The sequence below is a fragment of the Condylostylus longicornis genome, unplaced genomic scaffold, assembly GCF_029603195.1.
Source record: "Condylostylus longicornis isolate FDR11 unplaced genomic scaffold, ASM2960319v2 ptg000004l, whole genome shotgun sequence".
Taxonomy (NCBI): domain Eukaryota; kingdom Metazoa; phylum Arthropoda; class Insecta; order Diptera; family Dolichopodidae; genus Condylostylus; species Condylostylus longicornis.
This window is the reverse complement of record NW_026577973.1, coordinates 14,272,482-14,291,409: the sequence shown is the minus strand read 5'-3', so window position 1 is coordinate 14,291,409 and position 18,928 is coordinate 14,272,482. Positions and strand designations below refer to the sequence as shown.

Here is an 18,928-nt window from a genome sequence, read left to right as displayed (position 1 = left end):
CATATTGAAAACAGCTTAATGAATAAGGAAAATCAATAAATCTAAATATTTAACTCACAACTTTGGCCATCTGCCTGTTAACTATAAATTTTGCCTACTATCTTTCACATATAGATTATCTACAAATATTATCTGTATTTGTTTCACTTCAATTTTTTCTCAATAATGCCTGCTAAAAATTTTAAAGCGCCGGACTGAACTTAGAATTTTCCAAAATTAACTGTGTGTATGTTTGATTTTATATATTTTTGAAAAAAAACGAGTTACGTAATACGAAAAATATTCTTTTCACTTGAAAATAGTATAATCTATATAGTGATTCATGACACTCATCATTCACTTTTTTCTCACCCTGGTAATTTAAACGTTGATTTACCGAATAAAACACATTATATGTGTGTTAAAATATTGACATTAAATTTTATTCTTTTAATTTCAGAAATTATACTAAAAATGGTTTTAAGTAGAAATGTAAAAATATATTATAAAAATTATTGTATGAATTTGTTATACAAATTACTTACTTACTTGTACGAGATATATTAAAATTATTGTAGTATGTAACAATTATACTGTGAAGAATATAGTTAAGTTCCAATTAAAAGGCAAACAGAAGAAGGATTTAAAAAGAAAAGAAAAGAAAATATGAAAAAAAAATTAACAATGTAAAAATATAAAAAAAAAAATGTTTTGACAAGACAAAAGTTTTATTTGTATACGAATTAAGATTGCAACTAAAATATTATTTGTAAAGTGTAAAGTAATGCAACAGTAATGAACTTCGCCTGATGTATTGACTCTTCTGTAAAAGAAATTCACTCTTCTCATTGCTTAAATATTAATATAATTATGACTCTATATACTACTAATTTTGTTGTGTGTAATTCTTTATTTTGGTTAAAAATAAAATAAATCTGTATCTATATATAAATACATCATATCCATATATGTACATATTGCTAAAATGTATGTAATATAATATAAATAATTACATACATGCATGTAACCAAATCAATTAGAGAAGAATCTTGCTTGACAAGCCGCAATCAGTTAATTACTAATTTAAGATGCAAAAATTTTCTCCGCAATATCTACATACACCACATATATTTACAGTAATTCCCTGATAAATGCGTCACCTGATTTTTTAAAACTTTTAAGCAATATAGACCTGGAAAGCGATTATAAAATGCAGGAAAAAAAAAACGTAAAAAATCAACGTAATTTTATTAAATATTGATTATATTGCTTCCATAAATATCCATATGGATATTTTTTTTAGGTTTATTGATTGTAGAGATGTAACATTTAAACATGTAACTTATTTCTGTTTTCGAGCACTTCCAGCTATTAAATAAAATTATAATTTTATATTTTTCTTTTAGGAGTTAATGTTAGTCTTTGTTTTCCCGACATAAAATGTAAAATTATAAACATTTTTAAATTTATTACAATATTAGTTAACTTTTTAAAATTTATCTTTGATTTTTCTAGCCAATTCTCAAAAACATTTACTTTAAAGAATAAAACTTTAAATTTTTCGCCATTGGTTGGGCATTTTTTCTTAATTACAGTCGTCAGTGATTCCAGCAATTCCAAAAGATAATTATTTTAATTTATCAATTAACCGAGAAAATTTACATATATTTTTGATTAAGATTAGAGCATTGAAATTTTGACGCATTTAAGTTAAATACACAATGACTCGAAAACGAACGTCGCGAAAACGTAAAAGCAAGGGTTAAAAATTCGCTCCGCTTTTCGCTGTACTGAGACGGAAAACTCATTTTAGCATAGTGCATATAATATATCAGGGGATGACTGTGTACATACATATATGCATGTACATACTACGTAAAAAAGTTAACAAGTATTTTTTGTTTTTTTTTAGCTTAACTTCATAGGAGAAAGAACAACGAACAAAGAAAAATAACACAAAATTTATAAAAATACGCATTTATGCATGCCAACTTACATAAAGTTATGGTTATTGTTGTCATTCCATTGAAGTTATATTAATTTTATTTAAAAATCAAAGAAAAAAATAATATGCTTCATATAATTTGTGTATACATATAAGTATGTATGTGCTATGTCGTACATTATATACAACTTGGTATCTTTAATATATTAAAATAGTAAGAGAAGCTTTTTAATTATACTAAAACTTTTCATTACATATGTATGTATGTAAATATATAAAAATGTATAAAAAAATTTCAAAATAATTCTTTAAATTTCAACGAAAAAATAAAACACAAATATTTTTGATTTGACTGTAAAAACTTGGACAAAAAGGGGACACTATGTCAAAAAGAATCTAAAAAATATTGCAACCTATATGATTCTTTAATGGGAATCGATGAGTTTTTCCTTTAAATTTCACACATTTTTTATGTATTTTTTATATTATACTCTTTTTAGGGACACAAACAGCTTTTATGTCATAACTATGGTTAAGTAAATATGCGTATACAATTTACATATATGTATATAGAGTATTTATTATAATGAACTTGTGTACTTTTAAGAATCGTATAACAGAGTTGGAGATTTAGTGTACGTGAAGATTTTTTTTAAAAAAAGAATAAGGATTTTATTAAAAAATTTATTGTATAGAATATGTAAAATAACAAATCACACAGTTTTATGTAAGTCACATATTCTGTAATCAAGGTATAAATTTATTCTTATTCAAAGGATAAAAAGTCTATTTTTTGAATATTACAGAGTTGTAGACTAGATTTTGTGTTTAAAATCAAAAATTAAAAATTTCAAAAGAAGAAATAAATTTTACTCTCAATTTATGTAGCTATATACATACATACATAATGTATGTGAACAATTAAGTATAATTAAAATATTATGAAAATCAAATTTATTAATATTAAAATTTTTCTCGAATTTTTGTATTCCACATTCATATTATATTTATGAAACGAGGTTACTGTCCCAGCTATGAATAAAATATGTAGTAAACGTTAACTCTTTAATACCCACAAATTATAATCATATAATTCACAATAAAATTTTATTTATTTTGAAAATTATTTAAAATATTTAAATTTTAGCACATAGTTTATTTCATAGCCTATTTATAAAATCACAAAGGCAAATTGACATATAAATCAATAGCGTTTTCATTTCATTTACAGTTTACTCGTTTTAAATTTCAGCTTCAAATTTCAAAATCTAATATACTGCAGTGACAATGTTTTCAGAGAATATTATAGTGATCACCTGCAGTTAAACATTTTGTAAATAATGAACATCAACAGTAATAATTTTATTAATAATTGTTTTTCTTATTGTTGCATATATTTCTCAATTCTCCTAACAAAATCTAAAACCAAACCTGATTCCTTTTGAGTAGAAAGTTAATGCTCTATCACAGTTCTACTGGTTTGAAAAAATATGATGGCACAAATCCACAATAAAATTTTCGCTTGCACGAAATTCGGGTCTAACTCAAATTTTAATATAAAAGCCTTTTCGATAAATCAAAACTAAAAAATCTTCAAATGTAGCAAATTCGGTAAATATTTTCTAAACGAAAGAGGCATGTCCGAAAATTATAGCATGCTTAATGTTCTTCAGCATTTTTAAAAATTTTTTTTAAATGCTAAGATACTAAAAATACTTAAAAATTTAAGATATCAAAAATCTGGAAGAGTATATGAATCAGTTAGTTTTTGTAGATCCGTAATAATGTAAAATTAAGAACGAACTTTAAGTGCATATCTGAATTATTGAAAACCCCCAATATTATGTTAAATTTAATATTTAATCACAGAAAGTTTAAATTTTAAATCGTAAATTAAAAAATTTAAATTGTGAGGTGTAAAGTTTTAACACTTGAACTTTTACAATATATTAAACTGATCATTTTAGAAACGAACAAATTTTAAATGTTAAACGTAAGAGTTTTGACTTTGAATAAAATATTAAATAAATAATTCGGTAATTAATTTTGAATTTTCACGGCTTAAAATTGTAGAATTTAAACATTTCTACCTTAAATATTACCAAAGTAGTTTTAAAAGTCCATTTTTAACCGAAATGTCAAACCAAATATTTAAAAATTGTACTTTACATTTTTTACAGTGTATACTTTATATGCACATTTAGCTGCTTTTGTAAAACCCTTTATTATACGCACGTACTTCATATAATACGAAGGATATGAAGTGCTTGCGATCATCCCCTTGCATGTCTATATATACTTATGTAATTGACAAATGATTTTTTATTTTAAAAATTAAAAATCCTTCATTTTATTATAATAAAATAAAAAAATATTCTTCTAAATCCCACACCGCATAAATTTCAAATTAAAAAAAAAAAGAACTAACACACTTTTTTTTTTCATTGTAAATATAAAATTAATTAAATGAAATTTTAAATAACTTTTGAAATTAAAAATAAAAATAATTAGGTTGGAAATATTATTTTATATATAGTTATACATAAAAAACATTTCACTTACATATATAATATATTAATATATGTATATGTATATATGTATGTATATGGGGGAAAACTTTTATAAAACCCGCATTAAAATATTATAATAACATAAGATTTTTTGTCTCACATAAAGTATAATAGAAATTTTATTATATTACAATTAAAGAAATTAATCCATAAGTATATATATACATATGTATATACATATATTGTGTATTTAACATATTTATACACAAACATACATATAAGTATATGAATAATTTTATAGGTTTAATAAAATATGTACACCTATATACATATTTTAAAATGTAGAGCATGATGCAGTTGGTAAGCTTTATGTAATGTTATTCTGTTTTTTTTTTAAATAACACGTTTGGCACCCCAACTTAATAATTCTTATTGTATAATGTTATAATTCTAATGAAAGTTTTAATATAAAAGAAAAGAAATTAATATATAAACGTATATATGCGTAGGAATTTAATAACAAAACAAAAAATCAAACAAGGACATTAAATATGTTATAATAACATTATATGTAGAAGGGTATGCAACTCAATTGTATTTATAAAGATATATATCTATATATATATATATATATGTATCCTGTTCTGTATATAGAATTTTTCTTTGTTAACGCATATATTATATATATAATATAAAATTGTGTTCACAAAGCATGTCAGTATATAATTTATTTATTCTATTTAAAAATACATACATAATGAATATTTAAATACTTACATATTTTCATATCCAGATAACTTTTCAAAAAATATTTTATATAAATGTGCGAACATAAATAGGGTAGAATATACCATATTAGTTAAAATATTATGTACATAAATATATATATAATATAAGTAGTAACATATAACATAAACGCACATTTAATTTGTACATAAATAATTTCGCATTTGCTTTTCTTTTTTATAATAAATAAATATTTTGGTATGAAAATGAAAATGTAGTATTAAGTAATCTATATTATGCTTTGAATTCAAATAAAAATTACATTTTCATTATAAGTATATAACAAGAATCTATGCATTTTACATATATACATAATGCATTATAAAATTAAATTATTTTCGTAAAAATATTCAGAGTCAAAATTACACTAAAATCATATTTTATAAATTTGTAGGAGTGCAAACAAATACTTTAAGCACCCATAATAACAAGGATTTATTTTAAAAAAGATATTGGACAAAAATTCATATACATATGTATATAAATGTACATACGTATTATAGTTTATTTGAAATTAACTAATAAAAACTTTATATAAATTTCAATTTCAATTACTCCCCATTAGAAAAAGAATAAGTTTACAGAACAAAACCAAATATTAAGATTTCAAAAATACGAGTAGTAAATTAAAATTAAGAATTACTGATATACTGTTAGTCAAATCACTTGATGTGATTGAATATTAATGAAAAGTATTTCAGTTTTCATAATGGAATTTAAAATTGAATTTAAAATTGATTTTAATCTAAAATATTAAAAATTTTTGAATAATAACCCATCACGTCAACTAACTACCAGAATATGGATTATATGTGTTGAATTTGTATTTTAATAATTATGCTCATACACTGGTGAAATATAATAAATTCATGAGAAAAAATTTGGATAATGGTAAATAGTTCATGCATTCTGGCCTAAGACCGGTATCGCTGTTCTAAAAAAATTCATTCGAAATACTTAGTTTGTTTAATTAAGTTTCTTCTCAAATAACACTCGAAGCAAATACATTTCAACTCTACTTTTCCTTGTTATTTACTTTTTATTTACGTAAATTGTGTTTCCGATACTAAAATTTCATCGGAGTGTACCAAAAATGCAAGACAAAATATTTTTTACCTATTATAGTCTATAATATGCTGGAACAAAATTTGCTTTACTAAACCTATATATAATATTATAAAAGATGAATTTTATATATGATTAACACCCAGCCCGCCTTCGGTTTAAAAGTGAATCTTCCCTATTATTTTCATGAATATGAAAATTTTCGTTAAAATTTTTCAATCCATCTCTGTTTTTCAAAGTAATTACAAAATATACAAATGTATATACAGAAAATTTCAAAATAAAAAAAAATGTGTAATATACGTAAATCTTTATTGCAAATTTACTTGCCTGACTTGCAACTTTTGATTTGCAACTTTGTAAGATAACAGAAATATTATTTGCATCTTTTATGATTATGTTGCAAGTTATATTTTACTGTTCAACGTAACGATTTATTTGTGTTTATTATTTATTGAAGGAGAACATAAAAATAAAAATAAAAGAAAAATCATAATAAAAAATTGAAAAATAACATTCCGACCCAATGAAAACATTTCTTTCTTTCGGAAGTATTAAAAATTCTTTGTAAAAGTAATTATATATTTACAATATCACAAGTATATTGTACTTTACATATCTAAGTATGTATATATAAAATCAAAATATATATTGTAATATAACGGACATAAGAATACTAAAATAAAGTTACGGAATTTAAATGAAGATTTTAAAATGTATTTGCCCTAAAGCAATGTTAACTAATGTAGATTAAAATGAAACAAAATAATAAACTTGAGTCCAAACTAATGAGTTTTTAAAGTAGCAAATTTTTCTTTAATAATTTAAGTTGTTAAAAATAAATTTTTGATAAGAACGCACTTTTTTTTGTTAAAGTTATTTTCTTATTCCATACACCTGAGAAGCATTTAATAAACCAAAGAATGTTAGTGCACATTATAGAGGTTAAATTGTACTACTAAAATATAACTGAACATTTTTTGATAGGAAAATATTTTCCGTTTTATTAATTTTTGCTTTTATATACAATTGACATACGGTTTTAAATTTTGCACGAAAAAGTTATTGAAAATTGGCATTTTATAAGTTTTAAGGGGACGGAAAGAGACTGTATCGTTCAGTGCAATTTTTCTTTTCAGGAACTTTTTATTAAAGTGAGGAAATTATCAGCAATTTTCCATGTTTTTAGACGATCTTGAAAAGAGGAGTTGTTAGTTTTCTGCTTTTATGAAATTGAAAATTTATTTGTGGTTTCAACACAATAACGTTGGTAGTTATAAAAAAAAGAGATAAAAAGAGGGAAGGAAGACAAAGAGATGAAAACGTATTGTTCTAAAGAAATATTTAAACTCATATACAAACGAACTTATTAACTTGAACGAAGAGAAGAAATGACCGAACAAAGTCAACGTTATAATCGAATTATTTCCAATTTTTCATGAATTTTGTTGTAAATAAAGAGTAAATGTAAATGTAATTATGTAATACATAATTCTGCTTTTAAGTGTGAACTGCTTAATTAGTTAATTAATACCATTTTACGGTATTTTGGCAGTCAGAATTTATTTATGCTCACGTCACGGCGTTTGTTCTAAATACTCTAATAAAAATTGAGTAATTTGTCTACTGGTAAAGTATTATTGAAATTTTGAAGTATGCAATACACATCTATGTATATTTATAAATATATGAAATTCAGTTTAAAATACGCAAACCCTAACTTCAAAATTTTAGTAATTGCATATTCCATACATAAGCTTACGAATTATTATTGCTGAATTGAGCGATATATTATAAATACAGATCTATTATAATATAATTTTGAAGTCAAGGATAAATTTTTGTACTCTTCCATCACAATACTCTTTATGATTACATTTTGTTTACCTTTCATTTAAAAAAAATAATTTTTGGTAAAGAATGTTCTAAATACAAAGAATTTAAGATCTTTGAATGGAATTTTATTTAGTGACAATAAAAAATAGAGTTGATCGTGTTAGATCTGTGATACCTGTACGAATTTGCTATCCTATGTTCGAATACATAAGCCATAACTGACTATGGAACAGACAATGACTTTAAGTTGCCGTATTACAATATTAATTTATACAAAATTTCAGTACTGTGTTTTCAATATTTTCTAAGATATGGCCAAACTACTATTGAAGTTGTATGGCAGTTACCAGAAAGAGCCAAGCAATTTCAAAGAATTTTAACAAACACATTGGCCCCACTTATATATTGGCCCCACTTATATATTGGCCTGTGTAAATAAATTTTGAAGTTGCATGTCCGCGTCAAGCCGTATATGGATAATACCATCGGCAAATACCAGGGCGGCGAATCATCTTTTCATTGATTTCAAGGCTGCATACGACTAGATCGAAAGGGGAAAATGAAGCCATTACTGAATTTGGTTTTCCGGATAAACTGTTTCACATCAGCAAAATAGTCTTGGCGCGCACGCTCTGTGCTGTAAAAATCGATGGTGTTGTTTCTAGTAATTTCCAAACTCTAAAAGGCTTTGCACAAGGCGACGGAAACTCGTGTGATTTCTTTAATGCTGATATTAATACCCGTGGTACCATTTTCCAAAGATCACACCGGGTTATAAGGTATACATACGACATAGATATCACGGAACCAACGAGAGGTGTCGTCAGCCTTTCAAACGTTAGAATGTAAAGGTTAGGTCTTTCAGTGAAACAAAACACGAAATACATGCAGGAAACCCCAAACCAATCTCTCCGCCAGCATATCGGGCAAAATATAGGTACGGGAGAGTATAACTTCGAGGTAGTGGAATAATTTATTATATATAAATAAATCGCAGAATAATTATGGCAAACAGGCTCTCCCGCGAAGTGCAAAATTGATTTTATATAAAACACTAGTAATTCCCGTCCTCATGTATAGATCAGAAGCCTGGACTATGCCAAAAACGGATGAAAATCACTTGGGCACTTTAGAGTGGAAGATTCTGCGGTTTATTTTTGGTCCTACTAACGTCAATGGGGTTTTGGCGAAAGAGATATAATGCAGACTCTATGAACTGTTCAACGAGGCTGATTTCGTGAAAAAAATAAAACCTCAGAAACTAAGATAATATTAAATAACTGCAATATTTGTAGGTATGTACCCGAAACGTCTTCTACGGTTTTCAATTAAGAAGCATTCTAAATTATAAACGTATACGAAATTTAATTTTAATTGCTTTCCGTGATTAACCTTATTATGCTTAATTCTAGTATGAGTGTAACATAGGTAGTATAGATAAATAAAAATAGTAACGAGACTTTAGTACCGTCGGTAACTTTTTTACTTTCCATTATTATCAAATAAATAATAAAAAATTCCTGTACATAATACCGAGATATTTTTAAAAAATAATTTAATACTCAAGAATTTATTAGTAATAACGTTCTATGTTTCTGTTATTTTGCCGTATTTGATTTATTTTAATGCGAATAGTATTTTCATACTTGCGTAAACACACTTGAATTGCATTTCAACTTTATTATTTAAATATTTAGAACAAATATTATTCTTATAAAATTATATAAAGATTTAAAAATCTTTACATAATTCTTTCAATTTATGAAAATATGGTTTCATGGATAAATCTACCATAATCCTTTGACAATATTATAGAATGGCTTATTTTGAAAATTTCAAGTTTAATTGTAAGCGCAATATTGCAACGTTTTCATTTAAGCTAACTCAAAAATTTGGACCATTTATTTAGCTTGAAAGTTTAACTTGGAGACTTGCAAAACAAACAATTCATCCTTATGATATAAGTTAAATAAAATTATTGAGCTTGTATCTGTATATATAATCTTTCTTCAAGTTCTATATTGTAGCAAGGTTTTTAAATTTAATAGAAAAATTTTTGTTCAATCTGAGTTCAGTAATTAATGTTTAGCTGAATTTCAAAACCACTTTTTCTTTACTAAACGAGAACACTATTTTATCAAAACTATTGCATAAAACAAGGGAGATTATTTGAGTACACCAAAATTTCGTATATCGGTGCCAATGCACTTCTCCATTCTAAAGAGAAATATTAATAAATTTTTTTTTAAAAGCATGTCTTTCAACCTGTTCATGCCATATAGAGTATCTAAATTTCTATTAGAAAAATTATTTTAATTTTAAGAATTGTCAATCTAATAAAAATTAAAAATAGAATTAATTAATAGGGATTAGAGAAAAAAATAATTAGAAAATAGAAATTTCTTAATGCTATTCAGAAAATATACATTAAGGTTAAGAGTCGATAACATCAGTTTTGTGTTTTAAAGTTGTACAAGGCAATTTTTTTTTTAAATATTCAGATGTTTAAGGATTTTATAAAAAAAAATAGCTGTATATATATATATATATTTATTTTACTAAAATTACCGTTTAATTCTATTTTCAAAACATAAATTCAACTATTAAAATTTAATGTAAGTATTATGTGTGCTGATGATAACAGGTTTGAAATGCGACGGTACACATAATTTGTTTTTTTTTTTTTAATTTCATAAACCATAAATTAATTTGGTAATTCAAAATTTGACAAAAACAAGTGAATTTTTTTTTAATTTTAATAATTTTTTAAAATTATTATTAATAAAATGTTATTAAAATTTATAAAAATATTATTAATAAAATGTTTTCTTAATGCCACCTGAACAGATTTAAATATGAAAAACTATAAATAACAAAATTAAAAAAAAATTTTGTAATATGTAAATATATAAAAATAACTACATAAATACACATACAGATTGTATATTATGTGTGTGTATTTGCCTACATACATACATACGTGTCGTTATAAAATATGACTATTATAAATCAGTTATCCATTAGTGCAGTGGTTATGGCACCAATCCTTTAACTTTAAGGGACGCAGGGACAAACTTCGGTCAGGTCTTTATAAAAATTATATATTTAATATTATAACTAATATACATACAATACTTATAAAATGTTACACAAGTAATTACACTAAGGAAAATAAACAGTAAGATATATTACTAAACTTAAATATTTAATATAAAGAAAAAACTACGACAGGCTAGTCACCTACCTACTTAAATCTCTATGACGCAATGAAACTACGACATGATATTATCATGCACTAGTAGCCCTATGCTCCTCACTAGGAGTGAAAAAGGAAAAAATCAGTTATAGAATTTTCTTTTAAAACTTAAACATTTCTAGTCCCTTTTTTCTATAAAGCGAGTCATAGAAGACATATCTTATAAATATATATGTATTTATATAGGCAGGTACTATCTACAAATTAAAATCAAACAATTATTTAAAAATTTTAACAAAAAATATATATGTACGTACTTTATTTGAATAAGTTTTAACTATATTAATTTTTCATTCACTCATATATTATATTTCTTTTTTATGTATGTAACGTACATATATCAAATATATACGCATTTGTATATGAATTATTTATTTGTAATTATTTTCAAAATATTTGATTCGACATAAATATAACACGTATAATAAGAATTACTAAATAATGTTCATAAAATTAATTTTTATTTAAATTTTATTATTAGTACTTTTAATAAAACTTTAATTTAGAATTATTATTTAAATAACACTTAATAATGCACATCCGTGTACATAATTATATCTAAATAATATGTAAATACATAAGTGCGTGGAAGGAAGAAAAACAAAAACAAAATAAATTTAGAAAATTTGCATCACGTTATTAATATAATTTTTTTTTTTTAAATATTTACGTACATATTTTTATTTTTTTCCGTTATTTTTATAATTATCTTTTTATTTATTAATTTTAATAATAAAAATATAAAATTTTTAACGCAAAATAATTATTATTAATTAATTAAATTTTGTTGCTGCCAAAAAATAATTAACGCTATAAATAATTAATTATTGCACATTAAAATTTCACACAATACAATCCGCGCGATTTTATTACTTCGGATGGTGGTGGTGCTGTTAGCGCTGCTGCGTTTATTATTATCGTTTCTTTTTTTTTTGTGTTATTCTGTTGATCTTTTTTCTTTTTCTTTTTTTTTCATTTATTATAATTATTTATCATATATATTTTGTTATTTTTCAAATTCGAACCGTTGTGCACTACGATAAAATCAGTATTAAATTATGTTATGGTTATAAGGTGAATAATGAAAACATTCACCATCAATTTTAAACGAAAATCTATATTTATAAAATATACATATATACATATGTACATATAATATTATGTATGTATATTCTGTATACATGTGTAATTTTAAAATTTTTAGAGAAAAATTTTAATCAGAGTTGAGTCGATTTCAGTTTAATAAATATTATTTGTATAAATGTAGTCATAAATACAATACTTATGCTTTGAATTTAATATAACTATTATTTAATTAATTTATTTTGCTATATGTATGTAAATACAGATGATATAAGAACAGTTATATTATACATATAATACAAATTAATAATTTATTGTATCTATTTATATTATGTGTGTACATGCATGTATGCGTATAGAAGGTATATGACCGTAATTTAAATTTTTTTAATTAAAAAATTATTAAGGAAACTAGAAAAAATTGAAAATTAATACTTAAATAAAAATATGATAATGAAAAATACAAATTTAGTAAAATTAATTAAAATTTGAGTCATTACCATAAGTTGTCAGCACTGCTCTTTTGGGGGAGTAATCAATACAATGAATATTTTCTTCTTTCAACTTTTCAAATCTAGAGTTCAAGAATATATACAATAGTTTTCTAGCGCGAAAATTAGAATTATTAGATATTTCGCGTATTTATTTCCATATTACAATAATAAACTAAATTGCCAAGGGAAGCCTTAACCTTTTACAACCAAAATTAAAAGTAAGAATAAATTGGTGCTAATTATTTTGAAAATTGTATTATTTATTTTATTTTCACATGTTTCACTTATGTGAGATTTTTGTAACTCTTAAATAAAACTAAATACTATGTAAATCGTTTAATATTTCAGCACTGCGAAAAATTGCCTTCAGAAGTGCCTATTTTGTTACGTAAAATTAAAAAAAAAATATATACGAGTATATCCTTCACTTCAATATCTTGTTTACGTGAATTTTAAAATTTGAATTTCTTGGATGAAGTTTAAGAGGAATGTTTTAAAAGTTTTCATTGTAAAACTTTCGGTGTTGACTGAATCACCTAAAATATTCTACTTACTTCACAAAAATTAGTACGATACTTCGACCTACTGTCCATATAATAATTAGACTCTATTTTACGTCTTTATTAGGTACTATACAAGTATAATCTTACATTTACATCATTCTTATAAATATTCTTATAAATATTATTTAGGAAAAGTAATTTATACAATAACCTATACAAACATATAATATTTATATGAGCCGAACGTTTTGTAATCATAATGGTAAAACGATAATTGCTGATACAAATGCATAGTTATCCACTATTAGGAAAAGAAGAATAAATAACATACCATTTATATATACTCGTATTATCATTGACCAAAACAATATATGTACATATATTTTACTTCCCTTGAAAAATTATAGGGTAAAAGTATTTTTATATACATAAAGAGTGTTTTAGTAAAATCTTTTACGAAATTCAATTATATTTAAATATTTATAATATAAATAATTTTTATTTATTTGAATTAGTAATTATAACGCTTTTATATAGTGTTGATGAAACGTGTTAATACGATTATTATAAAAATTTGAAGTCTTTCGGAATCCGATACTCTAATTCGATTTTTCAATTCATTGCGCCGAAAGCGACAAATTGCAATTTTTACTAAACAACAAAAGAAAAAAAAAATAAATTTTTTTTTTATCCTTTATTTCAATTCTGGATCTTAATTTTCGATTTTGTCAAATCCTCATGTATACTAGCTGATTAATCTATAACATATTATATTATATGTGTTGTGTGTATATCTACTTGATATATATGTATACATATACATATGCATAAATATTCGTAGTTTAAAAAAAATAAATAAATAAAATTTTAGCAGGTTGAAAACTGCGCGAATTTTTTTTTCAATTTTTTTGCTTTTTATATTTTTTTAATTCTCTTATTTGCAATTATTTAGTGTATTTTGCTCTAACACGTTTTTTTACGCTCGTTCTGTCTTTTTATGATTATTATTGTTATTATTATTATTTAAGAAATAATAATATGTATAATATTATATTATAACCGAATGTATTTTTCTATAGAGGCACATAAACATGTAAGATATGCATAAATATGTACATACCTGCGTATGTTAAATTATAATATTATGCTATAAATAAATTCTATATATATACATATACTTATACTTTTTTATAAATTAATATAGTGACCATATATTTCTAATTAATAATGATATTGCTATTCAATCACATTGATTGTCCCACATTGTCATTTTTCTCATAGAATGCTCCTCATTTCAATCAATCTCAGAGAATGTTACTTACAATAAAACTATATATCCCCATTCTACAAATTTTGCATTTTTTAAAATATGAAAATATGGCAAAATCTTTCAACATTTTATTAATGAACAAAAACTTGCTGAATGAAAGAGTATTTTTCTACTGCGTATTGCCAATTTTCTACACCGATAACGCGATTCAAAGCCAAAAGACAAAAATTAGTATTGTAAAAAAACGCATACTTTGAATATTTTATCCCCGAAAGTTTACAAAAAGCAACCAGAACTTTTTGAAAGCAAGCTTTGCTTTACTCCACGTTTCCAAAAAAAATTCGGAAAACGTAACAATTTAAATTTTCAAAATATAAAACCGAATGTGATATTATATCATTGGAGTTTGCGTCTATTACGTAACGTGTTAATTTATTTTAAAACTAAGTCTCCTTACTTCGTCATATTATGAGTTTAAATTTTTAAAATGAAAATGTACATTCAATGATATAATATCTTTGATACAAATTTACAGAAATGAAGATTTCTACAATAAAACAGTTTATTAGTTCGTCATAAATAATTTATATGTAAAATGCAAAACAAAAACCATAAATAAATTTACATGATGGCTTTTTAATTGTTTCACATAAACGGTCTTTAATGAATGTACTTGAAAAAATGTCCCTCATTGTTATGTCTAAAAATCTGATCACTATACTTACATACATATACATTTATATAGAAATATCTATAACATTTTTTAATCAACATAAAGCCAAAAAAGCAGAAAAATAAGAATAAAACAGATAATAAAATACAGAAATAAAATAAATATGTTGTATTATATGCACTATATATATATAATATGAACTTATGTTGTACGAGGAATATACAAACATGCATACATATGCCAATACGTACATACTTATATTCATTTTCAGAAGGTAAACCCCAGGTAGGTAATAGGTTTTTTGATAGTTTTGTAAGCGGTAGGCGAATATTGTGACAAAAATAAATTTAAGAAAAATAATAATAATAATAAAGATAAAAAAAGAAAAATTTTCATTTAAATAATGTTACATAAACAATAAAATTTACAAAAGTAGAAATAAACAAACTTTTGTTTTTATTGCAATAATGCAACTGAAGTGCGAGAAAAATAGTAGTAAAAATAAATTGAAAGTAGAACAAAAATTAAAATGTATAAGAAATGCAAAAAAAAAAAAAACGTTTCTTTTCACCATACCAAACAATACCCACAATTCGCAAGTATGTTTTTCCTACATGATATGGTAGTGCGTTTATGAAGTATGTGCATGTATACATGTGTAAATCCATAGAAAGAACGTTCAATATCATATACTTACATAAATATTATGAATGTATTTAAGGTAAATAAATAAGCGTATACAATAATTTACATTTATTAATCGTTTTTTTTTTTGTACAATGGTGAATTTGTTATTTAATATGGGTATGAATTTATGTTTATATACACACATGTTTAAAATTTTTTTACAATAAATTATTTTTAATGGTAAACTTATTTTTGTTACTAGATAGAATCTACTATTTTAGAGAGCCTGCGATTAAAACATCAATATTCAAAATTTATCGTAAGGACGTTATGCTATATACTACAGTAATTTAATTTGATTAAAAATTTAATTTGTAATTTATTAACCTTACGTTTGTTTTTAAGGGTCAACTTAAATCAGGGAACCAAATAAATATTTTTAGATTTTCAAATTTTTCAATTACCGTATTTTATTTACATATCATTAATTAACTTAAGTATGAATTATACATATGTACATATTTGCATCAAAGATTTGGTTTGAATTTACATTTCAAATGTTAAAGTACCTGGTTAAAAATTTAATTTATAATTTCATTCAAAAAAAAAAAGGAATTTATCGTGCGTTTCGTACTACAGCTTGGTGAAAAAAAAGGGACCAGATTTTTCTGAATATAAATGAATGCTTATAACTTCTATAAATTTTGTAATTAAATTTTATAAATTATAGTCTATTAATTACATAAAACAATTTTGATTAATATAAAATGAAAATTTAAACAAATCCAATTGATTGCATAATACCGAAAATAAAGAGCAAAGAATTACCCTGTATATTGAAGGTGAAGTGCAAAGATATGCTAAATAGTAAATTTTACTTGGGAGCGTTTTGAATACAAATTTTCGAAAAGAAATCAATTAATTAGAATAACGCTATATAAAATTTAGTTTTTATTTTTTGTTTTTTTTTTTTCAAATAAAACTACTTAAATTGGTTTTTAACTCCAAATAAGCTTTTTTTTTAATGAAATTTGAGTTTTTACAAAAAACGTTGTGCCCTTATCAGAAAATAGCTGATAGTGTTAAAATTGCTATAATACCAAGTGATGTACTTAAGAAATATTATTTGTGTTTCATGAATATATCAGGTTTTACAATACTCTAAGAGTGCACTTAAAGGTCTTATTTTCCTGCTTCGGCATTAAACTTGAGCTATTTAAACCACACCGATTTCACAAACTAATACATTTATGAAGGATAATTCTTATATAGCAACCAAAAAAAAAAACGAAATTTAATATAGACCGGTGCTAACATATTTTAAATATTAATATTAACAATTCATTAAATTTAAATTTTATTTTTTAAAACGATCGTTGTGGTAAAGAAAAATTTGAAAAAAAAAAGCAATAATCGTTGTAAAAGAGTTTTACCGTGTTTTCTTTTTTATGTATAAAATTTATGTACATACAAATGTTTTTATTAATAATTATCGCACCTAATTTATATTTTAAAAGTTATGTTTTTTTTTGTTTTATTATTATTCTTTTATTTTAGTTGTATAAGTAGCGCACATTTCATAAATTGTTTATAAATTTTTTTTTGTAATCAAAAATAAGATAAAAATATACACATACATACATACATATGTATATAATATATTCACATTTAAATTTTAATTGTTATATGTATAATTATAATATTGATGTATTTACTATACAAAATAAGAAAATCAAAAACTTAAAAACAAAAATTAACAAAAATATTAACACAATCCTTTCGTTATAGAGTTTTCGATAGAACTAAATAAAATCTAGTTAAAATTAAGTGTAACCGGCAAGTATTGGTTATATATATGAAAAAAAAAGAAAATCATAAAAACTATACAATAAACAGTACAAAAAAAAAGCTACTCACTTTACTACATTGCATTTCTTATGCACACACATACAATATGTACATATATAAACATGTACATATATTTTTTTTTCTTTTTCATTTTTTATTATTTTAATAAAGATGGCTATCATCCTATACCGTTATTGTTATGCATTGTCACATTAATACTTAGGAAATACCTACGTTATAATACTTTACAAATGTATACATATACTCGTATATATGGATGTTGCATTGTATATAGTTTATATACTTAAATAGGTTTACTATATACGTGTACATATATATAGTATAAACACTATATTTAAGTTTAATATAGGTAAAAAAAGAAAATATAAAACAAGAACTATAAAATGAATGTGAGTACAAAAAAAAACAGAAGAAAAGAAAAAAGAAACATAGTAGAAAAGAGTGTCATACATATGCATAAAACAAAATTTATAATTTTATACTTATGCATTTTGTGGAAACTTTTCTTTGGTGAATTTCATTTATCATAAATATATTTAAATTTATACGTACATACAAGGCATACAAGAAAAAATACAATAGTTGAGCTGATAAATTTTAAGGTGTTTTACATATAAAAAAACAATAAAGCTTATTATAGATTTTAATTATTAATGAAACATTATACATACATATATGTATATAATATGTATATATGTTCTTATAATTTACTGTTCAACTTAATTTATGAAAGATTTGAGAGTTAATTTAAACATAACCTAAAAAATTTTATGTTTACTAATACGTAAATAAATTTTACTATTTCAGATTATTAAATTTATTTGGACATATTAAGGAAAATTTAAAAAATTTTTCCGCATCTCTCTATGCACCATAAAAAATTTATAGTTTTAAATTTTACATCAAAAAATTCATATATATTCGAGGTGCTCAGCGCATTAGTGGCCTATTTGCAAAAATGACATTTCGAGTAAATTGCAATTGAAATATTTAAATATTTATTTTTCCAAGGAAATTTTTAAAAAGCCAAAA

General features: G+C 23.4%; 1 protein-coding gene across 5 annotated transcripts in view; it reads right to left on the bottom strand.

Annotated features, from left to right (window-relative positions):
- The window catches only part of LOC129608614 (anosmin-1), a 51,331-nt gene extending 33,749 nt beyond the window's left edge, over positions 1-17,582 (bottom strand). The window contains exons 1-2 of one of the 5 annotated variants that reach the window (XM_055520269.1): positions 12,251-12,411; positions 11,635-11,935 (exon numbers count right to left, since the gene is read on the bottom strand). The gene's annotated coding sequence lies outside the window, so the exon portion shown is untranslated. Of the gene's footprint in view, positions 1-11,634; positions 11,936-12,051; positions 12,412-17,460; positions 17,490-17,525 lie in introns of those variants that run through there. The other 4 variants (XM_055520297.1, XM_055520287.1, XM_055520260.1 and 1 more) reach the window with 4 other exon arrangements.
- Positions 17,583-18,928: the final 1,346 nt, after the last annotated feature.